Below are 20,000 nucleotides of genomic sequence, written 5' to 3'. Positions count from 1 at the left end.
TGAAAACCCAAATATTATCTACACTAAATATTCGGCAAAGATATCTGCATAGTTATTTTCGCAATGACTGTGAACATTTAATCTGAATGCAAAGCAATTGTTTTGAATTTATATTATGTATATACAAACAATAATTAGGTAAAACTGTAGAAGCATGTAATGTAGCAATAGCAATAGTGAGGAAAGACGAATGCCGGGAAGAACAAATTATTTCCAAACGAGTGATAACAAAACCTCACTTCAAATAGAAAGTCGACCTTTTGATGAGGTTCGGCGAAGTTTATTAAAAACCCACATCGCCATCAAGAAAATGAAAGTTAGAAATTAATTTGATGAACATACGAGAACAAAGAAACATTTATTCCTCAGTGTCAAAGGAAATAAAAGATTCACTACTAGATTACAGCTCCGAAGAAAAGAGAATAAAAGTGTTAAGATCGTAAATATAGTTACATAAATAAAAATGAAATGAAGTTTCTTCCCCGCCATGCTGTATGAAACTCCCACACACGGCCCATAAAACTTTCAGCCACAGCCCGGTGGTGGCCTGTGTTGATGGCTAACTTTAACCTAGGAAAAAAAAAAACTACCAAGGCTAGAGGGCTGTAATTTGATGTTTGATGATTGGAGGGTGGACGATCACCATTCCAATTTATAATCCTCTAACCTCAGTGGTTTTTAAGATCTGAGGGCGGGCAGAAAACGTGCAGACGGACAGACAACAGCGATCTCAATAGTTTTTTTACCAGAAACTAAAACATGATGATAAAAAGAATTGTCGATTGAAAGACGTCTTTGGATCAACAACGCCAATCATTTCTGCGTTCTCAATCTCTGTCAGATGTCTTGATCGGAATAAGACTTGCGCCTTAGGATGAGGTTTCAATTTCACTGTCTTTGACAGTGAAGTCAACGATGTTGAAATAAGAAAAAAATGCATAAAAATCTCTCGACGTCTCTGGTGGAGATGTGAATTCAGTAAAGCGGTTTATTTACGAAAAAAAAAAAAAAAAAAAATAGATAATACAAAATGCCGATAAACTTCCACAGTAACCTCAGGTGAATTGCAATAACGAATGCAGACAAATCAGGGGTAGTTGTAATCTTAGATTTATTCTGTAGATAAAGCACAGAATTAAATACAAAATCTCATAAATGGTGATAATATCAATTTCAGCAAAATTAAAAAAAGACGACTTAAGATTCTGCAATTTATAAAGGAAAACTGTTTGACTTGACCAAAACAATTTCATGTTTGTCCAATGATTAACGCTACTGGTCCTTGTTGACATTATTAAGATTCCGTTTGGAGTAAAATATCTTTAAAATAATGACTAGAGTCAACAGGATTTCTGAAATATCAAAAGATATTTCTTGATTGATTTTTCAGACAAGGTCATTAGAGTGTTTTATCGTTAGTTTGTGTCTAGCATGAAGATTATGGCTGAGTTTTTCGTTTGCTCCAAATATTCGATTTCACACATTTTGTCCTTATGTAAATATTAATCTTTAATTCTTAATGTGAAGCATCTCCATTGGTTATGAATGTTCTCACTCTTATTTTTAGTTTATATCGTTATTTTCTTATCAATGGAATAAAAAAAATAGGTTCATAACGGTGAATTTATAAGAGCGTCCGTTGTGCATTTTCCGAAAAGTAATTTTGCAACTGCTCGTTCATTTGCATGATTAGTTTCCCATATTAAAAAGGAGCTGCTTTTCGTTCCCTGTTGTGAGGAAGTTTTGCTTAAAAAGAATGTCCTGTTTTATTGGCTATCCGTTATCTTATTGATTACCTTCCCTGCGAAGCGAGTGTGGGTATAAACTATGATTAATAAATGTGTTTTCAGACTCAACAAAGGCACCAAATATGTGGCATGGTAATAAGCTTTGTTATATAAATGTCTAATTCATTCGCTTCATAAACATGGAGGTAATGAGTTCTCCTCACATTCATTTTGTTTCTTATTTATCTTCGGAAAGTTTCATGTCAGTTATCATTTTTTGTCCCGGGAGTTACTTTCATATAATTCATAAAATGAATGCTTCGCATTCTTTCGCGGATCAAAAGAATCCCAGCATAAAGATATATATCAATCATTCGTTGTGCAGGCTGTGGGTTTCTGATTAATCAGTGGGAACATTCCAACTTTTAACCAAAACATCAAAATCGTCATTTTTCAAAAGTAAAATGATGCGTTCCTTCCGCGAAGAAAAACCTCGGTATTGTTTTCCTTTGTACAGGTGTTGGTTTTTGTCAAGGTATTCTCCCATCCTTTCTTCTCCTGACGCACAATGCTTTCTTTCAAGACAATGGCGTCTTTTGCTTCAAGATATATTACAAGTAAAGTTCAACAAACAACAAGTGTATCCGTATGCATAAAAAAAATGTGTTTACGTAACATTACTCAAGGCCATTTACATAACTGTAGTCATTAAAATTCATAAAGATTAAAGTTCACAAATATGTAGTTCTTTAATTATGGCTTGAACGTAGCGTGGTTTGGAGCTATAAAGAACGGCTCCCCCAAACATATCTGTGTTTGTCTTAGACGGGAGGTTAAAATGAATTGAGAGAATAAATTGGAGCAGAATAATTTGAGTAAAACCGTGATCATAACCCATGAATACCACAACGACCGTGATGAGGGCAAATAGAAAATAATTGGTTTTATTTTGATTAAAAAAATAGAATGCCATATATCTAGAAGCCAAATCTGTTTTAACATAATCAATGCACATTATCATGGAGATCCACACATATTCACTTTAGTTTAGTTAAGACCATATTCTATTAGGGAATTGACGCCTTTGTTCTCTTTTAATATGAGATTTAACTTTAAAACAATTAGTCATCAGTGCAGATCGAGAATCCTTCATACAATAAAGGCAATCACAATGAAAACTGATTAACGCAGAACAAAGATTTTTTTCCCTCGTATGGAATATAATTTACTTTTCCGATTACAAGGAAAGTTGCGTGAATTTCTCCCAAATTAAGGTGTCCCGAGACGTTGAAATAATAGTATGAAACTCCGGAAGTAGAAAAAAAAAGGATTACCTTTTCTAAGGAAAATGCCTTTATTCAGTTTAACAACAACGGCCGAGAAATTTTAGCAGCCATAAAACCTATGAAATATAAGAAATAAAACACTATACATTCACTAGACGTAAAGACAATACCTTAACGATAATTAAATAAAAAAAATCCTGGTACAACAAAACGAAACCTAAGAGAAAGTTAGCGCGTTGCTTTAGAGGCTACAGCTAAATTATCTCTGTTCACACCACAGCATGTAGGAGATTTCAGGGTTATTGACAACTTGATATTGTTCTTGAATAGCCACTACTTTCAGTGGTCAAACACACTCTTATTCATTTCTGTCTGAAGCAGATCAACGCAACGAAAATCAACAATGTTTGTAATGAACATGAGGCAGTTGCAACGTAGGAATTACTGGATTTAATATCAGCTGTCTATCAAAATCCGATTTCCTACGGGTATGATGTGTCAGGTTGATTGTGAGACAGAGAGTAACACATACAGTATTTCATGGTAAAGTACCGGAGTTTTATGACAATCAAAACTAAGTTTTGATTCGAAAATAAATTACCGAGAGCAAGAATATTCTTATTACAAAGTACAAGTACTATTACCCGACCGGAGATATTTACAGGAATATGAAATAAGTTTGTCCCCACGTGGGGCTCCGGGTAGAAAATAGTCTACAGTAATGGAATCGCAAATGCCGCCCCTCTCCCCACTGCCCTTTATTTTCACTATTTGCGAACGGCCTTACAGAACAAGAACACAATTCCTGATTTGATTTCACTCATACAATTAATTGTATTGTGAAGTAGTTTCTAATTTGCAAACTGCATAGCTGAACGAGGACACGATTAACGATTTAGATCCTAAATTCACTATTACCTCTCTTGTGAAGTTTTTTATTTATTTTTTATAGTGAGAAAAGACATTTAGTTCAAAGATTATTCAAAGGAAAAAAAAAGAAAGAGAAAGTAAATTCTATATTTCAGTATCTGCAAAGATGAAAGGAAGTCCCTTTATCATTCAGGGAACAAGAAACTGTGTGTGTTGTCTACTTCATGATAGTAAAAAATATATAAAAGGACTGACACGCTCGTGAAGAATCTTTGATGTTTGGTAATGAATATTGTAAGGTTGTCAAGACAGCAGGCAGGGTTAGTCCTTAACTCGATTATTAGATTATATGAATGTCGTAATAGCACTCTTCTTGTTTGTTTGTTTGTTTTTTGAAAATCCAAAACACGGCACTGACGTAATACAATGCAGATTGCAATTTCACCGATATGTTATGGTATAATACTACTTTTGAGGCTACTTTCACATCCCCAGCACCTATTGTACGTTCTCACCTAGACACCGAAGAGATCAGACCCAAAAGATGTTGTCCTGGGAAAAGAATTGACAACTCGACAATAACCTATGGTTTAAAAATGCAATGGGAATGTAATCACAATAATCCTGAACGCACCGATCTGTGTACCTATTTTCATGTCAGTCAAAGGAAATTTGACATCGATCCCTAAATTTGAAATCTTGAAAACAAGTCAAGGTAGAAATATCTGGTGAAGATAATCACCAACCCCAAGAGATCAACGACAATTAAATCTCCCCGAAACCATTAAAAGTGAATGACCTTTAAACTGAAATGTCACCTTAAAAAGTAGGTTAACTTTAAAATAAAACATTTAAGTGAAATGAGAATTGATTCCCAAGGTACTGCTTACCTCTTTACCTACATATTTCCTCAAATCAGAGAATGTTCAGTCAAAATGCATTTGCACTTACCTTGAACTTCGGAAGTGCCAATGATTCAGGAGTATTCCATAATTTTCACAAACGAAACATGACTTGCATAAAATTGTAGCACTGAACCTGAAAAAAAAAACAAAAGTAAAGACTTAGAATACCCAGCATTTCTAGCATCTTGCAATGGATTGTATGGCCTTGGAATTATGAACAATGCACATTGACCATATCGAGGGGCGGTGCCAGAGATTAATAGTATTTGGTATTTAGGTTTCTTATCCAAGAATTTAAGTTATGAGCCAGCTGCGTTAAACCAAATTAGTGATTAATATTCAAAATGCCATAAAGCAATCAAAATATTTCCTAGTAATAGACAGGTGTGCAAAAGTCATGTACTAGGATATTCAGCATACTAATTTTTTTCATACAACTGAAGAGAAGGAGGTGATGTGTTTCGCAAAAGGTGACACGAATAACACATGGAATATTCAATGAGTTGCTTGTAGTTACATAGACATTGTCAATGAAAGGATCTGGGTATTATCAAGGGTTTCACTTATCGTGTTCTCTTTGCATGCTTTTCACTGCTGTCTTTGTCAGCTTTTCATTCGTTACACACCGTCGCGTCGTTATAATGAAGTTTCCACCCACCCCACCCCACAATTCGCTAGCTTAGTGATTTATTACCATCCCCAATATTATTCATCTCCAGTAATGAGCTAATAAATCCATTTTTTTTTGTATTGTTAATTTTTCTCACTCGCGCCTTTTAAACCCCAAATGATTTACGGCGCTCTTCTTCCCATCGGCTCTCTCATCTTGATGACTGTCATCGGTTTTTCTTCACACCAAAGGCAGAGAGAGAGAGAGAGAGAGAGAGAGAGAGAGAGAGAGAGAGAGAGAGAGAGAGAGTATTTCGGCCTTAATATCACGTTTCTTATGAAAACGATTTATTGTTGTCTTCCTTTTAGTACTAGTCCTTTACGTTTATCTCTTTCCATTTCCTCGCTAAAGAATCCTTTTCTATTTCTATTCATTATCAAAACATTATTATTGGCTAAACTGATTGATATAATAAATGACAGTTGTAAAGGCCCAAGAGTTAAAATGTACAGAATTAAAGTATGCTGTCACCCTTCCTCACTACACATTTCAGTTCATTTGGGATTTATCAATTTCAGTGTCCCGTAAACGGACGATAATGTTTAGACGTTGAATGATATTTTCTACTGTGATTCACAAGAGACTGATATTTCGGCGAATGGCAACTTACGATAAAAAAGTAAATTAAAGTATCGATGAACGAAAAATCAATGCACTGCACTACTCTCTCTCTCTCTCATACGGTGGGTCGCGAGCGCGCGCGCACACACACACATTTAATTATATATATATATATATATATATATATATATATATATATATATATATATATACTCAATGTAATTTGGATAAGTTTCGTTGCATTCCGAGTTACTAGCTCATCTGGAATACCATGGGAATATCGATACTTTGTTTTTATTGTGGAATGAGGATAAATAAGTATGACATAACTCTACCAGGTAGAATGACTGATGTATCTTACTGTAAACTAAACTGCTACGTAGGTAGGGATCTTCTTTCTAATTCTGTACAATTTCCATTGTGTTGAACGCCTTCATTTTCTCCCAGATGAGTCTTCCTACACCCTCGTCTTGATAGCCATTGCTCATATAGTGGCCATGACTGTATTTTGAATCCTGCAGTATACGAGGGCTAGGTTAAATAATTCGTTTAGGACACTAAGTCTATTTGACGTTTTAAAGCCCTTGGTTGTTTGTCTTTCCTCATATATGTACACCGAAGCGTTTCTTTCGATATGTTGCATCCAAACAAGGAAAGGAATCCAAGGGAGGCAAACTATCAAACTATGACAGGGAGCCGTGCGCTTTGTTGGAACATGGCTAAAACAAATAACCAATCATCCTGGAACAAAGGGAAAACAAGCAAAGCCCCTCAAGCGTGCTGTTAACGTTCGTTCAAAAACCAGGTCACATCAGCTGTAACTGTAGTAGGAACGTGGTAGAAAATTGGTGATAATCACCATAACACTAGTTTATAAGCCTACCTTGAGTCAGTAGACCTTCGAACAAGCTCAACTAACAATAAAAGGGATTTTAGTTGAGAGAGAGAGAGAGAGAGAGAGAGAGAGAGAGAGAGAGAGAGAGAGAGAGAGAGAGAGGCTTATAAGTTATATTTTTAGTGTCCCGACTGAAAACTCCTAGATTACTGGACTTTTAGTCTTAACCAGCCGTCGCAGGAGATTATACAACAACAATGTAGAGGGGCCATGAACCAGTATCTCCCATCCACTGGGGAATCGAAATATATAAAGCGAAACTGGCCAGGCCTAACTAACGGGATTCCCTTGACTACCTTTTGAAACGGAGGTTTCTTTCTTTGCGGAGGAGGAGAAAGTAAGGCGAAAAGGGATTTGGTGGATGAGAATAGAAAAGCAGAAAAGGGGTCGTGTACGAGCACTTAAATAGGAATCTCGAGTAAATATGAAGGTGTAGCATATGCATATACCAGGCTTCGGAAGATGATGGGTAAGAAAAAGAGAAAAGAGTAAACTTTCAAAGATAAATAGAGTAAAATTAATTTACATATTACATTCTCCGCCAGATCTAATTATGGAAGCATTTGACCCGGATTGCTTCAACTAAATCAGACAGCAGTATTTCTGTGGAGCGACAACTGGCCTGTGTCCTTGACAGAAGTCCAAGGTTAACTTTGGTGCGAGAAATAGTCAAAAGACATAATAAAAAAAGGTCGAGGTAAATAATATCATGGGTACAAATCTTGCACAGCAAAGGTACCTTTATTGGATATTACATCAAAATCACAGGAAAATAAAAGGTAAAAAACGGAATTTTAACCTGGTTATTTTGGAGCAACATGATTTTTACCAGTATAACAGTGACCAGAGGTCCAGAATAAAAATTTTGAACGTCAAAGGACAATAGTCTTTAGAATGCCTAAGTTGATAAAAAAAATGGAAAATGAGTTCTTTTGATTTTGATCGATATGCAGTGAGAATCGTGTAATTATAATCCAGAAATTAATAATGAGGGTTATTATCAACATTGCAAATATTAGGATTAAAAACAATTTAAAATATCACACTTCTGGGACATATTCTGATATGAAGTGAGTAATGTAAGGAAAAAAAAAAATCGCAACTACCCAACTGTTTCCTCTATGAGGGTAATAGTTCTCAAACCTATTCCTCTTATCCTTTCAGCGAATCATATATATTCGCAGCATTATTATTTCCATGAGAGAAATGCAACAGCCTAACCATAAACTAAGTCTGCAGAAATTGACTCTACACAAATAATCTGGTTGTTGAAATACTGTCAGTTTCCGAATAAAGTGAGGGTTCCTACAGTCGTGTGTGTGACCATTTAAAATTCGGCCGGAATGCTTGCGTGCGTTAAATGTTTGTTGAACTGCTCAGAATTCCGTTAGCCTCACGCCAGTGTTTATTTATCTCGTAATGCTCTCGTGCAAACAGCATCCAAACGCAAATGCTATTTTCGTTCCTACCAGAAGAGCTTCGGTTTATTTTCCCCATGAAGATTGTTTTGGACTTTATTTTTTTTATTTTATTATTATTATTATTATTATTATTATTATTATTATTATTATTATTATTATTATTATTATCATTTGTTAACGAGTCACTGGTTACAATTTAATCATTGATGAATGAATTTAAGTGGGAATTAATATTCATTTTCATTTGTTGTGGCGTGTATTTTATAATGTCACTCATAAAATATTTCATATTTAAAAACGGGCTTAACTCAACGAACTCGAACTTACTAAAAGTACTAGTGAAAACAGATCAGCATTTATGTGTTTGTTCATTTGTTTTGAAAAAGGAAATTCGTCTTCATATAGTTGAAAAATTAAGCATTGTACTGTTGATATAGCAATAACAATAAAACTTGTCGGTTTGTTTTATTGAAAAAAGTTATCCACGAGACATTCTCATGACATGAGAATAAACTCTTTGAAAGTGAAATGGAATATGTTGCTGACTACTGATTTCCAAATTAGCCAAGAAATCTTACAGATAAAACCAATTCCAAATACGACAAAACATATGCATCACTGATCTCTCTCAGCTCTCTCTCATTACTAAATCCAGAAGAAAGCCTAAGATATCCTTCGAGTGGATATTCCAAGTTTTTCCATCCACACATCTTCCTTCAAAGAGGAGTAAATTTAGTGCCGTGGGAAATCCCCACTACGTCTGAAGAAAACGAGGATACATGGAAAGTTATGACAACGCTTGTCTAAATAACAGAAGTAAAGAGAGCGCCAGGACTGACATCCCTCGCGACAAAGGCGAAAGAGGAAGTTCCTCTAACCCCTGAATGCTGCCTTGCTTTGTGTGTCGCAAGAAAGTCATCTCTAATATGCAAGCACTCGCAAAAGAGAAGGGCCGTTGCAAAGACTCGTGTCAACACTGACGAAGTTAAACGTTGAATAACATTTCGTACGAGTGTTTAAGGATCTGCTTTAAATTCTGTAAACCCGATTATGGCTCGTCCTAGGGAATTTTCCTTTCCTCTTGGACATGAGAAGGAATTTTCTTGCATTAGCGAGTGTTTTTCTGCCTTTATGAACGAAACACAATCAACTCAGAATAAAAAACAGCACCGGAAGCGTTCTGCTATTATATTTTTTACTTTCATTTGCTTACGTTGCTTTTCGCTGTACAAGTTTATGTCTGAGGTCTAAATATGATATGAAAGAGCCATCATTCTTCCAGTTTATGATAAATCAAACTTTCTTATACAATCAATAATTATCAACTAATAAACTGACGTTTTCACGAAACATAATTCTATGTCAAATTAGATAAACACGACCGAATGAAAAGGGAATAAATAATGAAAGAAATACCTATAAATTTATTACTAAGTGAATATACTGTAAGAAAAGGCACCTTAACAAGAGAGAAGAAAAACATGATGCCTCAAGGTAACAATAAGAACTTTCTCTGAAACTTGTGCCCATCAGCATCCGTAACATTGGCAGGAAGTGTTCTACAATTTCACTGTAATGGGAACGAAAGACACCTATAAAGAAAACAAAGGACCTCTGCAGAGAAAGCAAGAATCCTCTATAAAGGAAACAAAAGACTCCGGTTATTACTAGTCAGTGAGACATTTCGGCGCTTCAGCGAAAAATGATGCTGAAGATGTGTGAGATGAGAGGCAGTAAGAATGATAATTGAACATTCCTACTGAAATAAGGTTTTGGACAATGGCCGAACGAGGAGACTCCCCGCGATAGTCTATATCATAATTACCGTTATTAAGGAAAAAGAGGACCATCACTTGGATCGACATCTTCTGGAGCATAAAAGTCCAGGGAAGATGCTGACATTTAGAAATGGCAACCTAATTCAGCATTTTGAGCACAAAAGATTTTAACCGTTTGGCATCGCTTTCAGTATCATCCATGTAGATATGAGAGGTCTTAAAATACAACGATGATTTTGTAACATCCTTGAATTATACGCAATGAAAATAGACGTTCCTTCCTTCGCTGTAGTTTGCACAAATGATCTCGTCATTTTATAGGAGTTTGCTAGAAGTCAATGCCTTTTTAGCCTGCTCAGAAGGGTGCGTCGATAAAACACTAAAACATGTCATAAAGACTTGTCGCGAACTACGGCATACATAACACAAACATGTTAAAAAAAAAATCAGCGACGGTAAGGGCGGAACGAACGAACCTTTGGCAAATGCTGGATAATCGTTGGAGCACTGGTTAGGACAACCAATAAGTCGTTGAGTCTATTAAGCCCATTATGATCTTTAGAGTAAAAAAAATTAAATAATCAATAATCTTTTAAGGAAGAGCCACTTCTGATATTCTATTTAGTTGTAGGTAGTAAAAGTGGTTAAAATAAGCACTTAACATTTTTTTCATGAATCAATGAAGACTGACAATCATCCTCATAACTTTAGATGAGCAAGTTACTGAGGAATCTGAATAGCCAAGATACTATATAATCAATCTCCGTTGAAATGTCGAGGATTTCCTGCTAATAGAGTAACTGCAATTTGATTACGTACCTTGGGAAATCATTAGAAAAGTTATATAAAAATTTGGTATTTTAATGAAAACATGTTTTACACGAAAAAAAAGTAATTCAAGCATCCTACATTAATAGAAAGCTTAATATTATTTTTAACTTGCAACCGATATATTCATACATAATGATAAAAATCTCTAGATATTTACAGTCATAATTCTGAGAACTGAGAATAAATAACAAATTCATAAGTTTTAATTCCTTTATAACATTTTGGAATTCATTTGCATTCATTATTCATTTTCCAGATGAATCCTGGTAACCGGTATCGCGCAAGTATTTCTTTTTTGTAAAGACGATTTTGAAATCCATTACCCTAATTTAAAAGATAAAGCCTTCCTGCAGGATATCAAAGGCTACAGAGACCCCGGGGTTACAGACCATTGGGATTGGGAGGTTAGGAAAATTTGAATTAAATCAAGGAAATAGGTAAATCACTGCCCAGAAAATCGCACCGAAAAAGATCAAGGCTAAGCTTACACAGTTTAGAAAAGTTGAGCAAAACGAGATATAAAACTTGACATTTTTTGTTTAAATCACATTTAAGTTCAGTCAGTAAAGATTATAGAATCCATGACTATATTTTTGCAGTGAAATGAGGGAGAAGCTGGCAAAGTCAACTGGCTCAAAAAAAATTATGGTTTAATAAGTCAACAAATGGGTGCTTCATCAAATATGCAAAAAAGGACTTGAGGGCTTCATGTAGAGAGAGAGAAAGAGAAAAAGACGCTTCCATTAATATTTGAATTAATTTCGTTTACCACGAAACGTTGTTATGTCCAAATTGGATTATAATGAAGATTTAGATGATCATATTAAAACTATGCAACCAAAATATATAAAAAAATATATCACCCAACAAAATCTAACCGTAACTACAGCCAAAGAATCTTTATCCTATATGACAATTTCTATGCATGGCTGGAAAACTATATCCCTTCCCGAAATTCATTCCATTATTAACCTCAAAATAATCACAGAGAAATTCTCCACACTGGCATACAAATAACACGCGAATTACCAGATTTGATATACTTATTTTGAATCCCACTGAAATCCCGGGAATGTAAATTCCATGAATATTAATGTATTCATATTAGATTCATTATATTCCTGAGTTTCTAATACAGTTATTCAGAATATCTAACCAGAACCCTTCTTCTTGGTCTAATTAGTCGGAATTGCTGAAATGGAAATTTATGTAAATCTGTGTCTTTTTTTTATTTAATCCGCTTCGAAATAGACAGTGATGGATAAACTTCTATTGCCACTGAGCTGGGGATATACTGTTGTGTGTTTCACCACATGTTATACCATTCTTTTTCATTTTGGGAATATATCCATAAAATAATTTGTCTCTAGATATGGTAACATTTCCTGATATTTGGAGTTTCCAGAAAATCCACAAGTTTTGTTATAATGTTTACCCCGCCCCCCCCTCCCTCCCCGCGCTTTCTATAACTTAGGGAAATGATATACATCAAATATTTCTAATTCGTTATTCAATGAATTTTCATTTAAAACCGGTAAGTTACGAAGCATGAGGATTTAACATCTTCGTCCCTTTATCCAAAAGAAGAAGCCTTTCAAATGCTATCCAGTATTCTCGCAGCATTAAAACGTTCATAAATCTTGTGGAATAGTGAAATTCCAAGTATAGTTAAATATTGTGAATGATAAGGAAAATGTTACATAAACACAGCAAATCACAGTAAGAAAGACAGTACTAGTTCAGGCCAATAAAATAATAGTTTTGACAAACCCCAGATTTTAAACCAACTAATTACACACACACACACACACACACAGGCACACACTCACACCAAATGCATTATTAGCTTACTCTCTTGTTTTACTTTCAATGCTAACAACCATATTCCTACGTAAGGCTGAAACCAATGAGGGGATTCCAGGTCTTTCCACCGAGGAAACATTATTACCAAAAACTGTGAATGAGATCAAGAATATGACTTCCAATGCCTCATGACAGTCATCACAGAACTCATATTAATCAATTATGGATTCATATCTGTTGTCGAGGTAGTCTTGAATACAACTAATTAAATTCAGGTGCAAGTTCCCTACCTGTTTCTCATTAGAATACCAGTTGTAAGAAGCAAGTGTCTATATTCAGTATTGAGTGATTTCAGCGTCATTAGAGAATCCTACAATACCAGCAAGCACTCAGAAAATGTGGCAATTATAGTTTGCTCATTCCTTTGGAAGGAGCAAAGAATTACATGACATTTGTCCTCTTCACATACAAATGCTCCAAATATCTGAGTTCGCAAAAACATTACATATGACCCTTTTCATGACTAAATATTTTTCATACAAATTTGTACATTTCACTTCTTGATGACTGGTGTGATGACGCATCTCTCTGGGGGTTTCCTTTTACCTATTATTCGTCCAATGCTCACTGCTCTTCCAATAATCTGTCCTAGACAAGGAAGTTTAATAATGCTTTTTTTTTAGCACTTTCTTAAACTGGAAGTGGAAACTACACGTCCCAGTATATGTTATGAGTGTTTATTTACTTTCCTAGCAAACACCCTACTGTTTAGGAAATTAAACCCAAAATACAAAAATAACATGCGGTTATTAACATCTCTGGAAACATTATACTGCTAATAATTCTATGTTCCTCTCATATCCTATTGAGGCTTATTGTTTTTAGTACACATGAAACGATGATGATTTGACATAATCTGAAGCACTTATCTATCATGACATTTTTGTTTTACAAGGCGGTTTTCAAACAATTTCCAGTGAAAACCGTTGTGTACCTTCCAGCACATCGTTCCTGACGCAAGCTTCAATTAGAGCGAATGCTTTTTGGGACTTTCAATGAACAGCACTTGTTCTTTTGTGTGAGAATTCATTGCTCATTTCCTCGTCAACTGATGTCCCATTTTGCAGAAAATGTTTGCAATTGCAACATTTTATCTTCCCTGATATGAAGGCTCTAATTTCAATGACAGGGAAATTGAAGGGCCGCTTCCTTTTTGCTGTTAGTAGTATAGGTGTATGTGTGTCTGAGAGAGAGAGAGAAGAAGAGAGAGAGATAGAGACGGAGAGAAGAGAGAGAGGAGAGGAGACGAGAGAGAGAGAGAGAGAGAGAGAGAGAGAGACCATACCAATGCATTTCACAAAACGTAAATCTCATTTTATATCATTGTTAAATAAAATAATTTTAACAGGGTACTTAGCAGAAAATAATGTTCATGAGAACACTATCTTTATTAAAATCCCTTCATTAATGTGAAATTTAATAATCCCTAAGATTACACTCTTAATTTACTTAGGTCTGGCTGACAAATATATAATGTTATACAAGAAGACTTAATTATTGTCTCATTCCTTCCAGCCAAACATCTAATGTTATTATCATAACTAAGTTTGTTGAAGGTAATTATACACGCACGCACACACACACATATATATATATGTATATATATATATATATATATATATATATATATTATATATAACGCTTTCTTGGACTAACACTCCTCATTGTTAAGCATCCGTGGAAACTTGTGAATTTTTTTTTTAAATATCTTCGCTTGATACCATCCAGTTTCAACGAGGTCTTGTTAGAAATTGTATAAATACACGGAACAGTTGTGTAAGTGATGAAGTTAATATATATATATATATATATATATATATATATATATATATATATCATATATATATATACATATATATATATATATATATATATATATTTATATATATTTGTGTTGTATGATTGTGTGGATTTGACTGATTAATTTACATTTCCTTAAGTTCAATCTGCATTTTTCATTATACTTTAAACATTGACCTTGTTGCCTAAGTCGCAGGCCCGTTCAAGAATCATTATTTTAATTTTCTTGGATCAGACTCAACACGGAAAACAAGGTAATAGTATTATCTGTAGTGCTGACAATTTATGCCTCTTTTTAAAAAAATTATTTGTTAAATTTAACAAAGTGGGTAAAGGGAATGTGTTTTCGAAATCTTGTGTGAATGTGTGTGATATGCAGGTGTGTCTGAGAGGGCAAGAATTTAAAAAGTACACAGAGAGAGAGAGAGAGAGAGAGAGAGAGAGAGAGAGAGAGAGAGAGAGAGAGGACGCTTTGGCGGGGGGAAAGGTGTCTGCGAGAAATGAAAAGAAATCTCATATTGCCGCTGGTTAAAAAATTAATCCCGGCCAGAGAGCCCTCTTGGAAAATTTGTGGTAGCTGTAAGAAACGGGAGGTTTTCAAACGGTGTTATTTGGTGCATCGGATTGGTACGCCAACAGCCTCGTAATTCACTTGGAGGCGCCATCAGGGTCCAATCTTCTGCGTCGATAAAACGTTGAACAAGAGACTAGATTTTTGCTTTACACCCTTTTGCGTCGTGGCCTGTCTTGAATTTTTATAAAAGTCTATTTATGTCTTTCCAATAATTCCTTTCAATCGGCTTAGTTATCGAATCTACTTGGTTTTTTGGACGATAGCTGGATATCAATGTAAAGATCCTTCGAAATAATCTAACCATCTTTGAATACTATTGATGATTATTGGCATATTCCACCCTGTTCGATTCTGAGCTCTGAGATACTTCACATAAAATGTTCCCCACAAAGTTAGCTTCATTTTAAAGATAAGATGAAATTTATTTCAGTTCAAACACGCAATATAACAAAGATAAACCCTAAAAAAAATTGAAGTTAGACAAACATTAATTTCTGTAGCCAGAAATAAGATAAAGCTATGTGATTTTGTTCTCATCACTCAAAAATACAATAAGGCCTCTATAATGATGTATAGTTTACAACGGTATGCCAGTTGTTTCTCAGGAAAATATAAGAAAAATCACTTGAAAATGTATAAATTTTTTTTTAGAGAACTTGCTTTAGATCTACATTCATATGATGGGTCTGCATAAAATATCGTTATGTAAAGTAGTAATTTTAGCACTACTGTAAAACTGAATTGCTTTCATCTATTACAAAATATCAAGGGAAGCATGTTGAAATGATGAGTTGCAGCTAACCAGGAAGGTAGTTGCCAAAAAAAAAAAAAAAAAAAAAAAAAAAAAACATAACAAAACGGGTTTCAGTCAAGCTAACCTTTGATAGTAATACATACTGTGTATACTGAGATAATGACTTTCCTTAAATATAGTTTTTTATTATGAAAACAAAATATGCAAAAATCTTTACACTTTAATGGAATAGGACGGAAGATGATCGGTGCCCGTGACCAATTGTATCTAACGCCTTACTCTTTGGGACTGAGGAAGGCAGCCTATTTGCCTATCAGTGGCATCGAAGGAACTTAATATTCCTATAAAAGTGGTATTAATATGTTAAAAAGTTCGGGAAAACAAACAGAACAAAATCTGGCATTTTACAAAGCGTAATTTAACGTGAGATACTGGATTTCAGTTGACAGAAGCTTCTAAAATTTCAAGGTTGATGAGTATCTTCATGGCCTTTTTACAACTGGTGATAGACAGAACATGCCAATGGTAAAGGCTTTAAAGTATGACATGCCAGATGATGGACAAGGGCTATTGGGATGCCCGTTTGTTTCAGTAATGTGGATAAATCATATGAGGAATTTGAAAGAGGGTAATCCTTAACTCTCACACGTCGCTTGAAATATAAAGACCTATGTCTAAAGATTAATAGCCTTGGACGGCCCACGCTACCAACTTCGGCGCCTACCAGTTTCTAAAGAAGAATGACCATTGCTAAAGCTAATGAGATGATGCTGGATAGTCCCCAGCACAAATGATTAAAATTAAACACAGTTAACATAAAGTATTCGCCTTGACCGATTATATCGTATACCTAGCGGTTTACGGAGTCCAACCTTTCCTACAAGTAATCAGGAAGATCAAATCAAGGAGGATAAAATAAGGAGGACAACTAGAAAAGCGAGAGTAAACTTGAAAAGAGGATCTCTAATTTTGTATAAATCTTCCTCTATGAAACACATGTAACTCCGAAAGAGGTTTTGTTTATTTCCACCCAACTTTCTTTTAGTTCTGTGTCAGGTGATGCAGTGCAGCTTTTTTGTTTCAATGATGTGGGCATTTAAACATTCCTGAAATTATAGTTTCTGTGAAGCAAGTTTTCTTACTTGTTTTTATTTTTGATCCTATTTATTAGATCTTCCTCAAATGCGGGTGCTCCTCCTATATGCTTATTCCTTAATGGAAAGAACGAAAGAGAATTAGAGTGACTAAGAATCCTACTTTTACGTCTTTTTCATAATCCTCTTTTTCCCGGCTGCGAGATGGTACTGCCATTCCTTCTGCTCTTTGGAACTGGAGAAACCCCTTCTAGGTCAACCCCATTTACTTGAGGCTAATCACCAACTCGCCCTCCTCTAGACTGTTAGATTTTCTTTCCCATTACCGCATAACATTGAAATTCTCGCCTTTCAAGCTTCTCCGCAATTAGAATAATCCTCCAGTTTTCAGAAGATGGCTCTTCCCTCGGTTTGAAATAAGGCTCGACTCTGTTTTATTCCTTTTACCATTCTCTTGTTTCCATGACGCCATATATGTACCTTTCTGTGCCCGCCCTACCAACCGTTGCAAAAACAAAACAATCAGTGTTCTCGGCCATAGAATGCTATGTAAACACCACTCCGAATGCGAAGACACGACCTCATAAAGGGGCATAAACACACTTTTAATAAATCTCGTCCGAGGTTCTCTTTGGGTCCCGCGGCGGTGTCTTTCCCCCATTTACAAGTATATCTGCGTCGTATAATTAAATTTCTTTCCCTTTTATCTTTTCACTTTTGACTCTCTGTCTCCTGGCCTAGACCTCGTTATCTCTCTAAACACGTCCCGCAAGTTCTATTAAATTATCCCCGTCACCTTCGGGACAAAGAAAGTGACCAATAGAACGTCAAATATTTTGGCCGCGGTTTCATATCCTCTTCTTAATTATTTTTCTCGGGGATCCCCGCTTTCCCTTTGTTTCCGTCAACTGCCTTATCATCGGGATTTACCCTCCGTTTTTCTGACGTTCTTTACGACTCCTCGCGCACGTTCTTTCGTTCTTTATTTGCTCGTTCAATTTTTTTTTATTAAGCTCTCATTTTATTCCGGGAGTTGTTACATAACCGCAGTGTGGCGTCCCTAGATGTGCAGATGCTTCTTTTCTAAGAAATTTTGGAAATATGTTAAATTTCATTATTAATCGTATCAACAACAATGGTACATCGACAATAATCATAAAAGTAATAAATAGTATCAAACAAAATCAATCCACCGTTCGCACAAAAACCAATAGTTAGGGGGGGGGGGGGGGCGGTTCTAATTGTCTACATTTATTCATGTTATGGTTAAATGTATTATCATAGCAACACCTGTTTTTATTTACGGCTGGCATGAGAACACATAGATGCAAAGTTTGATTTTCAGATCGTGATTCCTTTCAAATTGAATACCTTCATTTTATCGCTGTCTTTTCCCCCCATGAAATTGGTGTAACGTAATAATTTCTATATAATCAGTTTCTGTATGAAACACGAAATACAAACCGCATATGACATAATCCTAAAAGACAGTTCTTAAACAATGCAATAAGATACAGGTGAAGGAAAGCGTAACTATCATCAAATTCAAATGAAATGACTATTTCTTACAAAGACAGCCACGCTTATTTGAAACCGATACAAAGTCATCTCCATCATCAGTGGCCGCTATTTCCTTGAGCTCATCATGATTTTGTTTGTTTGTTTGTTTGTATGGTGTTTTTACGTTGCATGGAACCAGCGGTTATTCAGCAACGGGACCAACGGCTTTACGTGACTTCCGAACCACGTCGAGAGTGAACTTCTATCACCAGAAATACACATCTCTGACCCCTCTAGGTGGCAGGTCAAGACCAAACCGACCACGCCACTGAGGCGCTTCTTGAGCTCATCTTGGTCAACATTTATCATTTAATCTCCTTTTGCCTCTCACCATTAGGGTACACGTCTTCTCGGCTGAGCTTCTCTTTTCGAAATCTGTTTGTCTTTCTTCTGCTTGGTTTTATCGTCTTTCACTACCAGCATCTTAATTCACAAAGCAAAACGTGTCCTTCTTAACGGTTCCTAGTCACCATCATCCAAGAATTGCAGTCCTCACCCTTTACTTATCGTGGTGAAAGGGAAGTCAAAGGTTTGGTCTGAGATGCACAAAAAACATTGAGTAAATCCACATTGTTAGATTATTGATGTACAATAATAATTTGAATTATTTTTATAAATTCTGTTCTGGGGCCCCGATCCATACAAGCCTTTGGCGCTTGCCATGATAACCATTTGTAATCTGACCATAGAAAAATCCTGTTAGAATGTGAAGAAAAATAGACGCATTTATGTGAAATAATGGCGAGGCTTTTGTGCACTTCCCGCGAACGCAGTGAGAAAGGAGTTCTGTTGAGCGTTCCCAGAAACCGCACTTCTGTTCATAAATTATCCTTGACTCGAGTTCGTGGGTGAAGTGGAATCATAAATTTAGGAACGCTCTGCGTCACGCGTTTTAGCCAGGTGAAATTCTATTACAGGCTCCGTGACCTTTTCTTCCAATGAAAGAAAGGAAAAAAGAAATCAAAGTGAAATGGTGTGATGAAGTTATAGACTTTTGCATTACCCGGTTTTTTTTTTTTAATATTCATGGGATTTGCTCTTTGAAAAGTATTAGATTTTGTTAAATCAATGCTAAACTTCGGTCTCCCAAAGACTTGTAGTTATCAATACTTCTGAGGATCGTTCGGTATAGATATATACGCAGGATGAAGCTGTGGCTGCAACCATCTAAAAGTTTCATCTTGGATACAGCAGTGAAAGAATAAATTGAGCAGTTCTGTCCGTGGTGTCTCATGAAGTAAAACAGGTTATTCATGAAAAGTTTACTTGCACATACACACACATACATATATACATACACATACATTATATATATATATATATATATATATATATATATATATATATATATATATATATATATATTATATATATATATATATTCATTCAGATCAGGAAAACTATAAATATC

At 35.4% G+C, this 20,000-nt stretch overlaps 1 long non-coding RNA gene across 1 annotated transcript in view; it reads right to left on the bottom strand.

Annotated features, from left to right (window-relative positions):
• The window catches only part of LOC135216912 (uncharacterized), a 67,979-nt gene that overhangs the window by 9,447 nt on the left and 38,532 nt on the right, over positions 1 to 20,000 (bottom strand). Inside the window, exon 2 of the long non-coding RNA XR_010314966.1 lies at positions 4,835 to 4,921. This is a non-coding gene — a long non-coding RNA (uncharacterized LOC135216912). The remainder of the gene's footprint in view (positions 1 to 4,834; positions 4,922 to 20,000) is intronic.

This window comes from Macrobrachium nipponense, chromosome 6 (genome assembly GCF_015104395.2).
Source record: "Macrobrachium nipponense isolate FS-2020 chromosome 6, ASM1510439v2, whole genome shotgun sequence".
Taxonomy (NCBI): domain Eukaryota; kingdom Metazoa; phylum Arthropoda; class Malacostraca; order Decapoda; family Palaemonidae; genus Macrobrachium; species Macrobrachium nipponense.
This window is presented reverse-complemented; position numbering and strand designations above follow the sequence as displayed.